The sequence below is a fragment of the Brassica napus genome, chromosome C5, assembly GCF_020379485.1.
Source record: "Brassica napus cultivar Da-Ae chromosome C5, Da-Ae, whole genome shotgun sequence".
NCBI lineage: Eukaryota > Viridiplantae > Streptophyta > Magnoliopsida > Brassicales > Brassicaceae > Brassica > Brassica napus.
The window spans coordinates 40,416,452-40,435,795 of NC_063448.1; the positions used below are offsets into that span (position 1 = coordinate 40,416,452).

General features: G+C 37.1%; 1 long non-coding RNA gene across 2 annotated transcripts; it reads right to left on the reverse strand.

Moving 5' to 3' along the window:
- Positions 1-5,129: 5,129 nt before the first annotated feature.
- LOC106391009 lies at positions 5,130-19,043 on the reverse strand. 2 transcript variants are annotated; one of them, XR_001278400.3, is made up of 10 exons: positions 16,760-19,043; positions 7,721-10,902; positions 7,579-7,649; positions 7,264-7,460; positions 7,078-7,126; positions 6,841-6,920; positions 6,348-6,374; positions 5,941-6,256; positions 5,665-5,825; positions 5,130-5,416 (listed from the first exon to the last, which is right to left on the reverse strand). It is a non-coding gene; the product is annotated as an uncharacterized LOC106391009 (long non-coding RNA). The 2 variants fall into 2 exon arrangements; XR_001278401.3 differs by lacking the exon at positions 6,348-6,374 and having other exon boundaries at positions 16,760-18,120.
- Positions 19,044-19,344: the final 301 nt, after the last annotated feature.

Sequence of the window (19,344 nt, forward strand, 5' to 3'; positions counted from 1 at the left end):
CTCATGAGATCCATCTCCAATCATAATTAGTCTGTTTGACAATTTTCAAGTGATTGCGAACACAAACCTAGAACTCTCAGGTATATTATCATATTGCATCTGGGTTTATAATATGTTTCGTTATCATAACTGATATTTAAACTCGCAGATGTGGCTGGGCAAATCCGTTCTGTCCAAGGCTCTGACCTTAGCAAAGAAACAACTCGAGTCGTTATACGTCTCCTCATTGATCAGTAAGAAACAATCAACACACAATTCCCTTTATATTATTATCTATATTGTGCTAACATCAATAATCAAAAATATTTCCTACCCAGATTCTGTGGTCGTATATTTATCTCTCTTACTTATCAAACTAATTTTACACAAACCTTTATTTTACAGCTTAAAAGAAACCACAACAACCCAAACAATCAAAACACCAAAAACTAGAATTCCAAAAAAGACGAATCATTAATGATCACCTCTCTTTTTTGTCTAATCTTAGAAATAAACTTCAAAACAAATATACCAAACCAATCACCTCAACTAAAACTCAACGACACATACATCGAGTCAGCTAAACAAATACAAACTACACGGCCAGCTATTTAACAATTTACAAACTTACTTTCGCAACGAAGAAGACAAAGACGACAACCAAGATCAGTGAAATTACCTAAACAAAAAAATAGAGTAAGTTATGAACTCTGATAAATACAACTAACAATGATTTTTGTTTACATATTACCCATCAAATAAAAGATAAACAAACACAGCCACAACAAGAGATACAAGAGACAATCCCGACAGACACAAAGGCGGCAACAACAGCTCCACCTGCTCACTCCTCTTGTCTTATAAAAATAGCTTACATGTCCAATGTCAACATGCCAATGCTATTGTCTTCTTATGAGAAGTACATAAATTCGTTTAAAACTCATTAAAGCTCAAATACTCAGAACTATCACTCATTTTATAGTTGTTTCTACAAGTCTTCATGTATTTGTTTTAAAGGTCCGGTAAGAGCAACAAGTTTAAAAATAAAATAAAAACATATAACAAACATAATAAAAATAATAAAAATTATTACTTAATACACACAACTTACACGACTAAATTGGAGAAAAAAATATCCAGAAATAAAAAATACTCTCAATAACTTTAATATAATTTATGTACTCTCAACAGTACAAGAAACAAATTAAAAAGACAAACAAACAATAAGTTTCAGTGACACAACAAACAACAACACAAACTATATCAATCACATTACTAATACAGTTTAGTCCTTCATAAGTGGAGAACAATGCATACACAGTTCATCATCACAACTCTAACCCTATTGTAACATCCAGAGTTGTGATACGTGGAAAAAGACTTAAGAGAATTGATTTGGCTACCTATGTCACCAAAGTTGACTTACCTTTTCCGGAGCACATCCACAAAGAACTCTAGAGTTAAGCGTGCTTGAGCTGGAGTAGTGTAAGGATGAGTGTAAGGATGGGTGACCCATCGGGAAGTGATTCGCGATGGCGTGCGAGTGAGGCCAAAGCATAGAAAGAGGTCGGGTGGTGATTGCAGGGTCAGTAACCAATGATTTTGAGCCTTTAGAAAAATTAACGGACCGATTGCTGGAACGGGATGGGTCCACGGGTCGAGAGAGCGAGCGTGGCTGGCCCATTAGCTGTGGGCGGTCGGGGCGTTACACCTATAACAATAAAAAATACTTGAAAAACAACTCAAAACGCAAAATTCACTACTACAATAACCCTAGCAAAAATATTGAGATAAAAGAAGAACTCTGTCTACGACTCCGCGATCGAACTCGTTACTCCAAGTCTCCGATCATTTTTGTTGACATGTTATGTAAGGATGGATTATAACAATAAGTTCTGATAACAATATTATTATATATAACTATTAACTAATGTTCTATACAGCATCATTTGATTGATAAAAAGGCGACAATGTTTAAATAGAAATGCATTTTTTTGTTTTACCAAGAAAAAATGTAGGTTATTTAAATGTTTTTCTTGAAATGTCGAATGTGCAAACTAAATATAGAATAATCATCTACAGAAAAATGATCTCTGCACCAAATGCGTATAACCATAGATGGAAGGTAAATGAAGATCAACATCACATTCACAGTTGTTGACATCCTTAGGATACTCATAACGAAAGAGACATTACTTTGTCCATACATGTGAACGCAATTTTCTTCTTAATTTTTTTTTGAATAATCCCAAAACATATATTAATTGGCAGACCCATAAAAAACAAAAATTCTCAAATCAATACTTCTCACACCTCAACCGGGAACCAAAAATGTCGGTCGAGAACAACTTCTCACTTTTAATTCACGAATTTGACTTCCCAGGGTCATGCATCCCATCCAATGTACCAAAATTAAAATCGACCGCGTCGGTTTACTAAGTCAACTTGGGGTGTAATTGCAACACGTATGATCATGAGAAAACATTAATAGACCGGACGTCTTAGGTACATACATAACTGAACAGAGATCATAGATTTGAGCTCTTAATGCTTCTTTCTAAAGAACCATAAGAGATTAGCGTAGAAACATAATGTAACGTTTTGTCGGGGGCATGTCCATGATTCTGCGCCCATGATAAAGAGATCAAGGTGGTCCATTATCTTATATATATGTCAAAATATGAAACATCTTAAGAGCAAAACCATTACATTCTTTCTCTTTCAGCTACTTTGGCTCGGTTCGGTACGATTTCAATGGTCCAGACCGGAGCTGTACAAGTAAAGCGAAGCTGAAGAAGCACTCGACTCTTCTTCACTCTTCAATTATTGATGGCTCACACGTGAACACAACGTTCTCCACATGCACGTGGCTCTGTATAATTGGTTGTTATCCTAGAGGATAGTCGTCCCACGTGGGAAATCAGCATGGCGTCGTAATGTAGGGACCCCAAGTTTTTTTCTTGTTTTTGTATTTATTTATTTTTGTTTTTCCAAATTTTAACTCAATTTCTTTTTCTGATGTATCTAATATTTTTGATGTATCACCCCCGTTAATGTATTGAATATTATCCTGTAGGAATAAATGAATCTTGACAAGGATATGAGTATATTTGGTATCTTCACAAACACACACACACATATATATATATACTAGGGTAGGCCCGCCCTACGGGCGGAATATAATTTATACTTGTGATCTAAGTTTTTATTTTTTGTATGATTTTGTTGTTTGATTTTAGGTTTGCATTAGCAAAAGATGTGTATAATGATGGTTTTTATTTTTTAGAAAATTTTAAGTGAAGAAAGATATTATATTCATTTTACTTAATGTTTGATGTTCGTTTATTTTTGTAACTTATTTTTGTTTTTTTATTTGTTGTCAAATATATTTTATGTCGTTATACAATTTTAGTTATTATCTTTCCTTTTTTGTTATGTTTTCTATAATGAGAACACATTTTTATATCAACTTCGCATATGCCTAACTAAAATTCTTAATTTTTTTTACTTTTTGATGGATCGGTTTTTATAAAAATATATCTTTTTGTAAATTTCTTTTTATGTTAAATTGGGTATGAACATGATTATGTTGCCTACACCAAATTTTAATTATATAACTAAAAATGATCGCCAAATTTTAATTATATAACTAAAAATGATCGAATTTTTAGTATTGTTGTTGTTTTAGTCCCGAATTGTAAGCTTTTATAGTGTTTTAAGTTTTATAACACTATAAAATACATAAATCAATCGGATTCGATCAAAAAGAATGAAATCAAGTTTTTCTAATGGGGTTAATTGGCAAGTGCTTTAGAATAGATGTAAGATCTCTCCATAGCCTAAATTATTTTTATGGCCCAAATTTTTGTCAATCATGCTTTGTAAAGATTTTTTAAAGCTACAGATTTTTCTTTCCTTTTTATTTATTTTTAGCTGTGGAAAGTCATAAATCTAGAACACTTATTTTTTGCTTTAGAAAATTTATATGTAAGTCAATGAATCTTTTTAAACCTACAGCTGATATTCTACAGCAAAATTATCTACGGCCACAGCAAAAAAAAATCTACAGTTTTATTTCTAAAGCAAAAATATAAAGCTACAACTCCTTCCAATCATCCGCAATACCTCTTCTTGTGAGGATTTTAAAATAGTGCAGAATGAGATTTTTATTGAGAGAAATTCTTCGTCAAAGTTATTATAGTTAATACCAATTCTTGTTGTTGTTTTTTTTTGCTTTTCTCTGTGTGATATTTTTTTGGTTATATTTGTTTATATATTTCTAACTTTTATACTTTTTTAAATATACTTTTGGTTTCTCTTTGATTGTAGTCCAAACCAAAATCCACATAACTCTAAAACACATGGAAGCAATATATAAGATTTTTCAGCTTAACTCGGTACAAACCTAAACCGTTCTAAATTAATCATTTATATTTTGTATGTGTTCAAAATCATTATTTATATAATTTTTTGACATTTTTATGCAATTTATACATATCAAAATGAATTGAAGTTTGGGGTTTTTTTCTATATATAGTTGCTAATGGTGATGAAGGCCTAAAAGTTTTATAAGATATTCCAACATCCACTTTACTACATAGATTTAAAATTTTCTTTAATATTTCATATAGATTTTGTATTTTTTTTCAAAAATATTGCTTGTATTTTAATTTTGATTGATTAAAACATATTAAGAAATTTAAATTTTGGTTTATTTTGAGCTCTTGTGTTTTTGCTTCGCAGAATTCTTATGCCTCTAATATAAACTCAGCTCAGATTTCTTTCGCGGGATATTATATTATTTAGTTTAATGTTTTATTCTATTTATATTTTTGACATATATTTAATTTTATTTATTATTAAATATATTTGTGACATTTTATTATTTTAAATATTATTTACTCTTTTTGTTATAGTTTTTATTTAATAAAATACTTTTTTGTTTTATTTTTGTCTAAATTGAAATTAACATCAACTTTCATTAAGTAGTGTGTTTCCATTAAATTTATTTTTCATAATTTTTCATAGTTTCTTAAATGTTTCAGCTGTCATTTAACTACTTCTTACATTTGGTATTGAACTATGAACATGATTTAGTTTAATAATCCACACATTGAACAAAATTTAACTACTCGTACCATTGTGTTTGCATTATTAGAAACTACTTTAGAATTACCTTTTTTTCTTAGAATCTTGAGATGCCGAAGTATTAACATGACAAAAATGTGAACTTTTTAATAATTTGAGTATTGGTTGAGTTGTGAGGCATGAACGTGATCATTGTTTCTCTGTACCTTTAACAATATCCATTAGATACCGACATGACTACTGGCCGTAGATACGATCTCTGTTTCTACATGCAGAGGCTTTTCATGACTCTCGGACAGAAGTGTCTTTACTCTTGAGATCCTTAGAAAAAGTGAAGCTCTTCAACTCCCTGAGACAAAAAACTGATTAGTATGATAAATTGATACTCTTTTGCTTGCTGATGATGTTTTGCTGAGTTAGGCTGCTCTTTTTTCGCGTTTATGAATAACTTGAAAGTTCTTGTATGACTACTGCTTATAAACAATGAAGCTAAGGAAGTTGTTGTATGACTACTGCTTATCTATACAAATACAACTTTTCTTTTGTTCAAGACAAACACCAATTTTACGTTTATACATACAAACCCCAATTACTAACCTTTTCTGCGACGAATAGCATGTCAACCCCAATTAGCTTTCCTCCTTTCTTAACATTCTAGATTCCCAAAACCAAAGCAGACGTGTGACCACAACCTGCTTACTGCGCCTTGGCTTCAATTTGGAGAGATGGATTTGTGAATTCACCATGACCGGAAGGTTCTGTTTCGGAAATGGTTAACGCAAAGGAGATGAAATTGTGAGTTTCCACTTTGTCATCAAATCCTTATATGCAGTGATCGTGGAACTGATTTGAAGTAAATTTAGTTGCACTCACTGATTGTCTGCCATTGTTGACCTTTGTTACGCCTTCCCCTGAACAGAAGCTTAGCTGAGACGACAACGACTGATAATCAGCTTTGCTTTTTTTTTAACATCACTTAGGTTTAGCAACTGGGCCTCTAGAAAATAATGTTATTGTGCTAAGCTAAGACTACGGCTGAGCTGATGGACACAGCCCCAGCTGCGATGTTTGCCCTCGTTCTGACACGCTTCCCAACAGATAGTTTGTGCTTAAACAGCCTGCTGATGTTCCTCCCAAAGTCATTCACTCTTTGACCAATTTTCATGATTTATTTCACATGTGCAAAGATCTGACATTATTCAAAGAAAAGAGAGTCAAGACCAGATAAATTTTTGAAAATACTGCATACCATCTTTATGTACTAAGAAAACGGTGCTTACAAATATCTGAGACTGGGACCCACTTGTCTGAAGAAAAAAGAACACAATATCTTTTAAACTCTTGGTACTGAATGAACACATCTAAAAATAAAATATGCACTTATGTATATGAACAGAGTGAACGAAACAAACATTTTAAGCTAACAACACCACTTTAATATGCTTTACGGCATTAGACACACTCACATAACAGAACTAAAACTAATTCGCTCAATTAAACAGAAGCAGCACCCACTGGAGTCTTGATGTATCTAACAACAATTGGCTTTATCATCGCAAAGTGTAAAATCAAGAAAAATAAGCAAACATAGTAAAAGAGAGTTGTATCAAACAGGATGCAGTAGCCACTCTCGAGATGCTTAATACATCAATAGTCTCCCTAGCAAACTGTAGCGAACTGAAAACATGTTCCTACTGGTTTTTAAACTCAATAGCACAACCTAACAGTGGTTGAATCTGCACAAACCCTGAAATCAAATTTAGATATACTCACTGAAAATAGGAGAAGGATTTTTGGTCGTTTCTGAGGACAAAGATCCAGTGTTTGATCAAAGGATGGGGTGGCACGAAGACCTGCAAAACCCAAGAATGAATTCATCTCTTTTCCCTTTCGATATAAAAGTTAAATTTTGGTAATATAAGCTTCCAATGACCAATTGACAGTGATTGAATTGGCGCTAAACTTTTAATTGGCAGTGTTTATAAAAGCTTAATGAAAGGAGGTAGGTACCTTTGACATCTACTTGAACAACTTTCTTTTGAAAGTTTGAAATCTAGCCCTGCAAAGATAGATAAACACCAACAATTTTCATTTATAATTGCAATTTTTCTCCAACATGAGGTTTTAATTTTAAAATTATATGATGATATAGTTAGAAGCAAAATCAGATGTCTTGCCATAGGTATTGACCCTTACGGAAAGATCACGTTCAGTTCATAATCCTATGACTCGTTGAAGGTTTACAATCCAGCCTGCAAGGATAGGTAAAAATCCAAAAACCCATAACGGTTCCGGTTTCCCTTTGTCAGCGAGAAGAAATCCAGACCAAATGACACGAACAGTATCTCGCTCCAGTAGAAATTCACTATAAATAGTCGTCTCCCATCACCCTCCTGAAATTTCATGGTCGATTTTGAAAGCATAAGCTGAAAACACCTAGAATGATTAATCCTATTGTTATCTATAAATCAGGAAAATGGAAGCGTTTATTTTTCAAATCGCCAGAGGTACCGTATCGTCAAGAAGAAGTAGATCGACCCCATAAGCTTGCTGTAGCTTTTCACATCATGGCCTTGCAAAATCTGAGAAGACAGAGTTCGACGGTAGTGTTACAGCGACCGGTTTTGAATCCACCAAGGAGAGATGAGTTTACCTCTTTATACATCATAGATTAACCGTCCCTTCCTTAAGGAAGAAGATGAAAGATCGTCTGCGCAACACTAATCGCCATTAGAGATGCGAAGACAAACACACACTAAATTTTATAGGAAGCGCAGCGTTTCATTGATATATTATGGTATGGGCCGACAAAGAGAAGTCACAGCCCAACAAAACTAAACCCCAATGAATCGCAACACAAATTAAATGAAAAGGCGCGTTTTATTTTGTCGATTCAGCAGCGCCCGACTTTTTGACGTGGCAGGTAACGTGGAGGGCTCAGGAAGGAGGAAACTCTGTTTTATAATAATATATATATATATATATATATTTATTATAGTTTACATTTATACTTGTAATTCCACATAATTATGACAATAAGCTTATATTTAAAAATATTTGAACAAAAATCGATGGATTGAAATTTAACTTATAATTGTGAATGGAGTTTTATTTTTTAGGTATGTTCACTTTATATTGTTGTGTCGAATAATAACCGTCATTAACCAATGTTAAGCTTGATTTTTTCTTTCTATTAACATACAATATTTTTATTAATATATATGACTATTTAAACTCATAATTGTACATGAATATGAATGATTAGCTTATAGTTTCTCCAATAAAAATATAGAAAATGTAGCTTATTATATATAGAGATTACATAAAAGAGACTAGGTCGTTGATCAAAAAAAAAAAAAAAGACTAGGTGAGGTCCGAGAAATATTAAATCAATATTTTTATTTGTTGAGAGTTTTATTGGCCTTTATTTAAGATTTAATTGCTTGTTGTGTGAATTTTCTTTTTCTTATGATGCATGATTCTTCATTTTGAAAATATTAATTTTCACTTCAGTGCGTACAAACATTGATTTTTGCGAAGTTTTTTTTAAGATTGTAGGGTGGTGGTGTTTGTCTAGTTTTGATTGGTTTGACTCTAGTTAAGAAGTTTCAGAGCTTTTAGGTCAAATTCATATTAAAAAAAAAAACGAATTTACATAACCATGATACAAAATATTATGAAGCCATTAAGGCAGAAACAACTGATATGTATAGAAGAAGAAGTTAAGATCACCATAAGTTGTAAGCGAATGAGCTAAGAGTATCATTATCCATCCTAACAACTCATAATAGGTTGCTTAATTATATTATAATAGTATTTAAGGTGTTAATTTTGATAAGAGACTTAGCTAAGCAACTTGATATTTTTTTTTCCTCCATTGCAAGTTTCTTATTTTTGGGTTCTTAAAAAATTTTAATTTTTTTTTTAAATTAAAAATTTTTTATTACATAAAACATAATAAAAACATGACAACAAAGATTAGTAAAAAACACGAGAATTATTACAAAGCAGCATCCGAGCTCAGTTGTTGTCTTCATCACGTCCAAATTTACGCCATATATGTTCAACCAAATCATCTTTCAGTTGTTGATGCATTTGTCTATCACGAATTCTTGTTCGACACCCATCATATTGACGATATTTGTAGGCATGTCTGTAGAATACGTGAGATCCACATGTGAACTTCCGTTGTCTTCTGCTTGTTGGAAGTCTGAAACATCAAATTGAGTGTATCCATCTCGTTCCTCTTCTACTATCATATTATGGAGTATGATACATGCTCTCATAATCTTCCCAATTTTGACTTTATCTCAAAACAGCGCTGGATTTTTAACAATGGCAAATCGAGCTTGCAAGACTCCAAAAGCACGCTCGACATCTTTTCGGACAGCTTCTTGACGTTGGGCAAATAAAACTGCTTTCGGCCCTTGTGGTATTGGAATAGATTGGATAAAAGTAGCCCATTTCGAATAAATACCATCGGTGAGATAATACGCCATATGGTACTCTCTTCCATTGACATAGAAACTGACTTGAGGAGCTTGGCCTTTTATTATGTCATCAAAAACAGGTGAGCGATCAAGAACGTTGATATCATTTAAGGTACCTGGAGGGCCAAAAAACGCATGTCATATCCAAAGATCATACGAGGCAACCGCCTCTAAAACGATTGTTGGTTTACCCGAACCACGAGAATATTGCCCTTTCCAAGCGGTGGGACAATTCTTCCACTCCCAATGCATACAATCGATGCTTCCTATCATCCCGGGAAATCCATGATGCTCTCCAATATCAAGTAGGCGTTGAAGGTCAGTCGGTGTTGGTCTTCTTAGGTACTCATCGCCGAATAAATATATTATTCCTTCCACGAAATTTTGTACACATAACCGAGTAGTTGTTTCACCGAGCCGGAGGTATTCGTCGACCATATCTGCCGCATAACCATGTGTCAAGACACGAATGGCTGCAGTACACTTTTGTAGAGGAGAGAGACTATTCCTTCCGAGACCATCTTTCTTTTCCCGAAAGTATTCAACTTCGTTGGAGAGTCGATCAACAATGTGCATGAACAACGGCTTGTTCATTCTAAAACGTCGTCGGAAGAAATTTTCAGGATACGTTGGAGTATCACTGAAATAATAATTCCATAAACGAATATGTCCTTCTTCACGATTTCTATCAATATAAGCTCATTTTTTTCTTTGTTTCCTTGCTTCTTCTTGATGACCAATGGTCAAATTCTCGAAGGTTTGATCAAAATATTGATCAAATGTATCAAATGATTCTTCAAAAGGGTTTTGAGAAGAGGAAGCCATATTTGTGATAGAAGAGAGAATATTTTTTTGATAAAAGATGATATTGGGATCGAGGTTTGGTAAGAAGAGGGAGGTTGAGTTTGTGATTTGGGTTCGGTGATGGTTTGGTAAGAAGATGGAGAATGATATTGTGATTTGTCTTTGCTTTTGGTTTGGAAAGAAGATGGAGAATGAATTGGTGATTTTGCTTCGCTTTTGGTTTCATAGGAAGAGGGACAATGCGTTTGTGATTGGTTTGTAGAGAAAGAACAATTTATAGAAGCAAGAGATAAAGGGTAGCATATTTTATAATTCATGAAACATACAAATGCATTGTCCCTGACATAAACATACAAAAAAAAACAAGACAAAAGAGTACAAAGATTCCGTGACATAAACATACAAAGCGTCCGTGACATAAACATACAAACTGTCTTACAAAAGATTACAAGACAGTCCTTACAAAAGAGTACAAGACAGCACCATACTGTCTTTGACATGAGAAAACTACCGACTCCAATGCTCCACTCATTACCGTGACCTGAAACACAAAAGAAGTTCCATTCAATAACCAAAGCAACAACAAGAACAACGAGTTTTAAACCATAGACTTTAGCACACAAGCACAAGCAACAACAAGACATGAACAACGAGATTTAAAACAGACTGTCCAGTACAAGTAGAATCAACAACAAAAGCAACACAAGCACAAGCAACAATGAGATTTAAAACAGAACAAGAACAATGAAATTTAAACCATAGACTTTAGCTTAACCTAATTAGACATCAACTCAAGAATGAGCTTCTTCTTCAGAGCTGCTTCTTCATCAGCTAGAGGTTCTTGCTTTGCAATGAGACTGTCAAGTAGCTTCATCTTCCCAAGCCTTTCCTTGACAGCCAAATCCTCCTGCTTGATGGTACACATAGTCTGAAATTCAGACTTCTCCACCATCGGCATCTTCTTCCCACGGGCTTTTGCTGCTTTACTCCTGGGGGGCGGATCGTGCCGTCATCAACTTCAGCATCGTTATCTTTCACAGACTCTCTTGCTGAATGAGAACCATCATCAAACTTCATCCTTTTGTTGCTGCTTTCATTGCTGTTGACTTGAAGAAAAGAAATGGAGTGGTGAAGTGTTGAGTTGAGATTGAGTCTTGAGCAAGAATAGGGCAAGACCTCCGGAGATTATCTATGAAGACTTTAGGAGTGTTTAAAGGTGTCCAGAAGTGCTCATATGGCTGTGCAAAGATAGGGCCAAGTCCAGGAGGGACTTAGATGAGTGTTTGGGAGCAAATGGGCAAGTGTGCATACTTAGGGCGAGGCAGTACGGATGGTACGGACCTGTACGGATCCGTACGGACCGAGACAACCCGAGGATACACAACTTGGCCATTTGAGATGTTTTGAGGTGGTGCAAAGTCCGGGACAAGATGTGCAAACTTAGGGCGTGATCAGAACATGTCCGGGAGACTTTGTGCATACTTAGGGCTAATAAAAAGAAGTCTGGTCGTGAAGCATCAAAAGGAAATCAAGAAGATCCTTTGTGGAGGCAAGCGGCCAATGAGAGCAAAGATGGAGCTGATTGGTTACTTTGGAGGATGGACAGGCTGGCCTTGGCTGTAAAGCCAAAGGGGGGCACGACCATGAACATGGTCTGAATGAAGGCTTGATACATGGGAGCCTATAAGGAGCCAATGGGAGAACAGCCTTTCCTTTGACCAGTTTGAATCAGCCAATCAGATATCATCAGCCCTCAGCCAATCACAAGACATCACACAGATTGCAATACCAAGCTCTCATCTACACCATCCATTCTCTCAAGTTAATATTATCCATTAGATTTAGGTTTCAGATTGTGCAAACCTATTAAGCTTATAAATAAGCTTGTAAGAGGCGATTTTGAGCCTTAAGGGAGTTTGGGGGATTTCCCCTCTCCACTTCATAATGAAATGTGTTCTTGAATCAGATTCCCTTTAATCTCTCCCTTTCTTAGTCTTTAATCTCTTAATCTCTCCAAGTCTCTTGTTTCTGATTTGAGTAAACACATAAACACTCTTATAAAACTCTCTCTCTAAAATCACCTAAAACAAACTCTAATCTTCTCATCTTGCTCCATTGGAGCTTATACACACACACAACCTGAGCTCTGAAAATCTCACATGGTATCAGAGCCAGGTTCATCTGAATCTGGTTGAAGCTTCCGCAAACCTCAGAGCTCAATCCCATGTCCATTACAACCAAGAAGAAGCTGTCTGTTCAATCCGGCTGTTCAACACCTCAAGAGGCAGGCGTGTTCATCCTGGAGTCTAGAAGCTGTCTGGTGCTGTTCCTCATCATCCCATGTCGCCCTTGAAAAAAGAAGATCCAAGGAAACAAAGGCAATGGAGTGGATTAGCTACCCTCTCTAGCAAAGCCAGTTCCTGGTTCTTGCTATTCAAAGTCCAAGAAGAAGTTTCTCAAGAAGAAAGCTTGCTGCTTGTACTGGTGTGGCGTGTACAACATGGAGAAAGGTGGGAGCTAAGACATGGTGGTTCAAAAGGAAAGGTCCATGGAAGATGGAGGCGTTGGAGTGCACACTAACAACTCAGAATCTGTCCAATGGAATCAAGGATCTATACAAAGGTCCTTGGCTGTAAGAAAGTTCTTTCTTTTTGTATAAAGCTTGAGTATATTGACAGGTTGTGTTGTGGTGTTGTGATTGAACAACCTGAGGATGTGTTAAGATTGCTAAATAAACAATTGTTTAGAATCTGTCCCAGGATACTTATTGAGTTGTGTTTGGTGACTGAGAGTTGTTGCTTGCATACTGGTTCATAATGATTGTCTTTTAGGATGATAGTAGTAATGTCTAAACCTGATTGCTTTCATGAAATGAAACCAAGTTTAAATGTGAAGCATTGAGTGTTGTTGCTGCCTTGTATTGATGCATTGGATTCATGTCTAAGTTGCAGATTAAGGAGCATTAAAATTGCCTAAGTAGCTTGTCTTGAATCTTGAAGGGATCTTGCTTGTGCTTAGAGAGTTTGCTTGCAAAGATTAGAACTTGAAAATGTCTAGTTTAATCTATTGCATTGCTTAAAGACATTGGTGTTCAAACTTGATGATGCATCAAGGGTTGACCCAATGCACTTGTGTCTAATCTTTGCTGGAATTTGAGTGATGTTTCAGGTTCACAAGAGGTGTTCTTGGTTCACCATCCATCCGAGTTGAAAGAGGAAGACTGTGCCCATTGTGTGGAGCAATGGAGAGTTGAGAAAGAAGTGGTGATGCGCCACTGGTGTGTAGTTTCACTGAAGCTCACTTGCAAGCTTGGACCTATACTCAATCCAAGCTTGAGGAGGGGAGTTTAGTGAGCTATCAGTCGGACCAAGAAGGTTCAGAAGGTCCATTGCAAGCAACTGAAGAAGAAGGAGCCATCCGGGTCTAGGCAGTGGCGTGTCTAGGCAAGAGAGTGTTCAGAGCACTCTTGGCTGTGAGAAGATGAAGACTCTATCAGTGCGGCTTCTAGTGTGAGGTGACTGAAGAGGTAGCTGAAGCTTCCACAAGCACTCCATGAAGATGGCGAGTTCAGAAGGTGTTGCAATGGAGTAATGGTACAGATCATGAAGCTATCCATCCAAGCTTGTTCCTGTGAGAGTCTCAAGCTTGAGGGGGAGTGTTGAAGCTTACATGATCTGAGAGTACTTGGTGGTTATTCAAGAAGAGGAGCAGATCAGTTATGAAGCATAATGAAGGATAAAGAAGCAATCACCAATGCGGCCTCTAGAGTGAGGTGATTGGTACTACAGTCTGAAACATCCTGTCATGAAGGTTTCAGTAACATGGTGGTGACTCATGAAGAAGAAGCAGCCAAGAATCAGCTTGTATCTATCAAGGAAGATCTGGTAGTCCGAGCACTTGATCACACCAAGAAGGTTGTGAGAAAGGGGGAGAGACCAAGATCTGTCTAAAGAAGAGTACAAGAAGTGTTGATGATGAGCAAGAGGAGTGGGTTCTATCTTGCATCAAATGAGGGCCATGATCCAGAGTCTTTGTGTCCCTTACATTGCTGGTAAGGCACAAAGACTCACTGGCCAATCCCTAGGCCTTGGAGGCTTTACTCTTTTTCCCTCATCAAGGTTTTGTCCCAAAGGGTTTTCCTTGGTGAGGTTTTTAATGAGGAAGTTCTTCAAGGTTCCAAGCTTGACTTAGGATCAGCTAGAGTCAAGCTTGAGGGGGAGTGTTGACTTGAAGAAAAGAAATGGAGTGGTGAAGTGTTGAGTTGAGATTGAGTCTTGAGCAAGAATAGGGCAAGACCTCCGGAGATTATCTATGAAGACTTTAGGAGTGTTTAAAGGTGTCCAGAAGTGCTCATATGGCTGTGCAAAGATAGGGCCAAGTCCAGGAGGGACTTAGATGAGTGTTTGGGAGCAAATGGGCAAGTGTGCATACTTAGGGCGAGGCAGTACGGATGGTACGGACCTGTACGGATCCGTACGGACCGAGACAACCCGAGGATACACAACTTGGCCATTTGAGATGTTTTGAGGTGGTGCAAAGTCCGGGACAAGATGTGCAAACTTAGGGCGTGATCAGAACATGTCCGGGAGACTTTGTGCATACTTAGGGCTAATAAAAAGAAGTCTAGTCGTGAAGCATCAAAAGGAAATCAAGAAGATCCTTTGTGGAGGCAAGCGGCCAATGAGAGCAAAGATGGAGCTGATTGGTTACTTTGGAGGATGGACAGGCTGGCCTTGGCTGTAAAGCCAAAGGGGGGCACGACCATGAACATGGTCTGAATGAAGGCTTGATACATGGGAGCCTATAAGGAGCCAATGGGAGAACAGCCTTTCCTTTGACCAGTTTGAATCAGCCAATCAGATATCATCAGCCCTCAGCCAATCACAAGACATCACACAGATTGCAATACCAAGCTCTCATCTACACCATCCATTCTCTCAAGTTAATATTATCCATTAGATTTAGGTTTCAGATTGTGCAAACCTATTAAGCTTATAAATAAGCTTGTAAGAGGCGATTTTGAGCCTTAAGGGAGTTTGGGGGATTTCCCCTCTCCACTTCATAATGAAATGTGTTCTTGAATCAGATTCCCTTTAATCTCTCCCTTTCTTAGTCTTTAATCTCTTAATCTCTCAAAGTCTCTTGTTTCTGATTTGAGTAAACACATAAACACTCTTGTAAAACTCTCTCTCTAAAATCACCTAAAACAAACTCTAATCTTCTCATCTTGCTCCATTGGAGCTTATACACACACAACCTGAGATCTCTGAAAATCTCACAATTGCCACACCATTTCTGGTCATGGCGAAGCTCTCTCCACGCATGTTCAAGCGTGAACTTCTTTTTGTAGCTATTGTTGTAGATGGCGTGAGCATTATTGAGAACATCAACCTCATTTTGGCCGCTTGTCTTCTCTCTTGTTGCAGCTTCACATGATCCACTAAACTTGGAAACAAGATCATTGATCTTGTGCCAACGATGCTTGCAGTGGGTTGCTTCTCTCTCTTCACCGAGTGCAACCTTCGGACTGGCCGCATAGTATGCTGCGATTCTACTCCAGAATGCACCAGAACGTTGCTCATTGCCTACTAGAGGATCTTTGCTCGTGTTTAACCAGGCGGAGATGAGCACAAGATCATCAGCTGGCGATCACGTCCTTCTTTCTCTACGCTCTAAAGGCTTGTGTACACCAAGGTTGGAAGCTTCAATACTTTGACTGCCGAAGACAGGAACATGTGATGAATTTGGATCGATACTATCTTCTACTAAAGGAAAGACAGTGTCTTGTTGGCTATTAAGAAGCTCAACGAAGTTTGCCGTGTGCGCATATGGAGTAGAATCAATATCCGGAAATGGAAATGGATAGAAGAAGATGAGAAGATAGAGGAGAGAGTTAGCTGATTGTGTTTAATAAAAAGAGAAAGTTGGATTGTGTTTAATAGAAGAGAGAAAGCTGCAAGAGAAGAGGGATTGTGTTTAATACAAGAGAGAAACTGAATTGCTCATTCATCACACCCACAACCACATCGACTTGACATCTAGCTAACTCATTAATCACAGTTAGACATTTCTATATTTACTCATTTCTATCTAACTAATTTCAATTCGTTCCAGTCAAGTTCACAATCAAACAGTACACAAAGAAACATTAAGAAACAAAGAGACATTTCTGATCAATATATTTACCGAGACAAGAAAGATTCAGACACAAGATGATTCGACCAAAAACACTTCACATTTATCAAACTCATTCAACACACTTCCAATCAATTATATTTATTACCATACCCAACCATAATCTTACACTAAACCATCAGTTTCAATCAATTCATCACAGAAGCTAACTCAATTCAATTCAGTTCATTACATTTCCTAGCAGATGGAAGAGTAACACTAACCTGTTTTGATATTGTAGTCCGTTGTTCGATAAAGCTTCCTCAGCTCTGTTTCCACAGCTTGTATATCTAACGCCATTTGATCCCAACATCTCAGCCCACAAAGACAGAAACAAAATATATTAATCGACTGAAATAAGCCAAATCAAATTTGATTAACATGCAACAAACATTACGAGAATGAAACAATATATATTACACCTAAAGCCAACATAATCAACATACAGAAACATTATCAACTCGTTGATCTTGAAACAAAAAAATCACAACTGATCAAAGCACAATCTAAGCCATGCATGATGATTGAACATTAAACATAAGCTTTGCCTGAACGAATCGCGGAGAGCAAAGGACAGAGAGCCCTGTCACCATCGAGGAGAGCCACCGGCTGAGAGCACCGTCGCCGTCGAGGAGAGCCACCGCGAGACATCATCAAACCTACAAACAAATAAAACATGCGATCAGAACAAGAAGAAGTCTAATCAAAGACATGCATGATTGAAGAGGCAACCATAGATTTACCTTTCGATTCGACTAGAGCCACAGGGAGAGAGCGGTCCCTCGCCGTCGAGGAGACCCACGGAGAGGGAGAGATTCAGCGCTCGAGGACAGCCACCGAGAGAGAGGTCTGTCGTCGTATCATCGAGGAGCCACCAAGAGAAAGAGAATCGTCGATTCGTCGACGATCCACGGAGAGAGAGGCTTCCGTTTCGTCGACGAGCCACGGAGAGGGGGAGTCGCGCTGTTTCTTCGAGGAGATCCACCGGGAAGAGAGACAGCGATTCGCCTTCTTGAAGCCGAAGAGAAGATGTCTCGAGAGAAAGAGAAAGAACAGAAGACGAAACGGAGATACACGCCTCTCCTCTCTCCTCTCATTTGATGACACGTGCCAATTAGCAACGTCCCTTGTAAACACTAATTAAGCGACGCCGCTTCTTTTATTTTGGATTTTCTATTTTCTTTTAAACCCAAAAATCATTAAGAGCTCCACTAACTACGTCCGATAATGATGCTCTAAGAAAATTTTATTATCTTGGTGAAACAAAAGTAGGATCTGAGAAATTTTACTCCACATATAGATATCAAAATTGATATTTTAAATAAAGACATTTTCAATTTTTCTTTGTATTGAATCAAATAAGATTTTACAATCTCTGTCGACCATAATTGATTTGAATCTTATGTTCCATGTGTACTGCATTGTCATCAATAAACCTTTAGCTTCAGTTTTCAGTGGTGTACTTGAGAAATTTGTTTTTTTCCTAAACCTCAATAAAGAGGTTTCCCTTCGTGGTTGCATACTATCCATCCACCTCTTATATGTCTTGTATCTGTGTTGAACCTACATCGAAATTTCATTTAGCAAAGTCCTCTGTAACCAATGGTTCTCGAGATCTTGATTTGAGGTGTACGTCTATTGCTGATCCTATTGAAGACTCTTTACCAAGTCTTGGAATGCTGCTAACCATCTTGTACATCAACAATTACATGTTATGTGCAATTTGTATGGACATATTGGTGTTTTATCAAAAATAAAATTACATCTTGGTTTCTAGATTCTCCAATAAACAAGAAATAAAATAGTTTTTGATACGACTATACATTAGGTGCTGATGTAAATCAACAATTACCTTAATGTAATCACAGAGACACATTTTATCTTATTAATTTCACTCTAAGTTACATTGTGATACATCACACTTTCTCTATGCTATGTTTACTAATATAACCCTCAACAAGAGACAATCTAGTTAACCACCCAACTAGACCAATCTAGTTAACCAAAACAAAACTAATTCCTTATCTTTTACTTTTTACAAACCATCCGTTTACCTTATCTTTTCACATTTTCATGGTTCTTGTAAATCAATCTCAATCTCGACGAACCCTAATCTTTTTCTCCCGATGAACCCGATGAACCCGTTGAACCCGATGAACCCTAATCTTGTCTTTTTTACTTTCTGATTCTCTTCTCCGAAATCGCTTATCTGTCTAACCAAATCCTATGGCTCGCTTTTCATTTCTCGTCCCAGAAGTTATTGAACTTTGCGGTTCAAATCAAACCTCACCAGACCTTTGGCTCTTTGATTTTCTTGTTCGTCGCACCGATTTCGCTTATCTGTTTCACCGACAAACCTCACCAGTTCTTGATACTCGCTTCCCGGTTCACCGACAAACTCCAAATGGAAGGTTAGATCCCGCTTCTCACTTTCTTTTCCTAACCACGAGAGTATCATCCACAACACACCCGACCACCACAACAATCACACTAACCACGAGAGTCCCATCCACAACACACATGAGGACCCCAATCCGACCACTAACAATGGGAGTTTCATCACCGTTCTAGATATTTACTACACTTTGGTCGATCACCGTTCCACTACCGAGAACCCGTTGCAGCTTATGTGTTCTTGTAAGCAGTAGCTATTATGTATCTATTTCATTAATGTCGTTGATGTCGTTGTCGCGGATATGTGAGGTGCAGATGTGACTGCTGTGGACAGAGGATGTGTGGATGTGATCGGTGTGGACGGCAATTGTGTGGATGTGATCGGTGTGGACGGCAATTGTGTGGATGTGGTGGC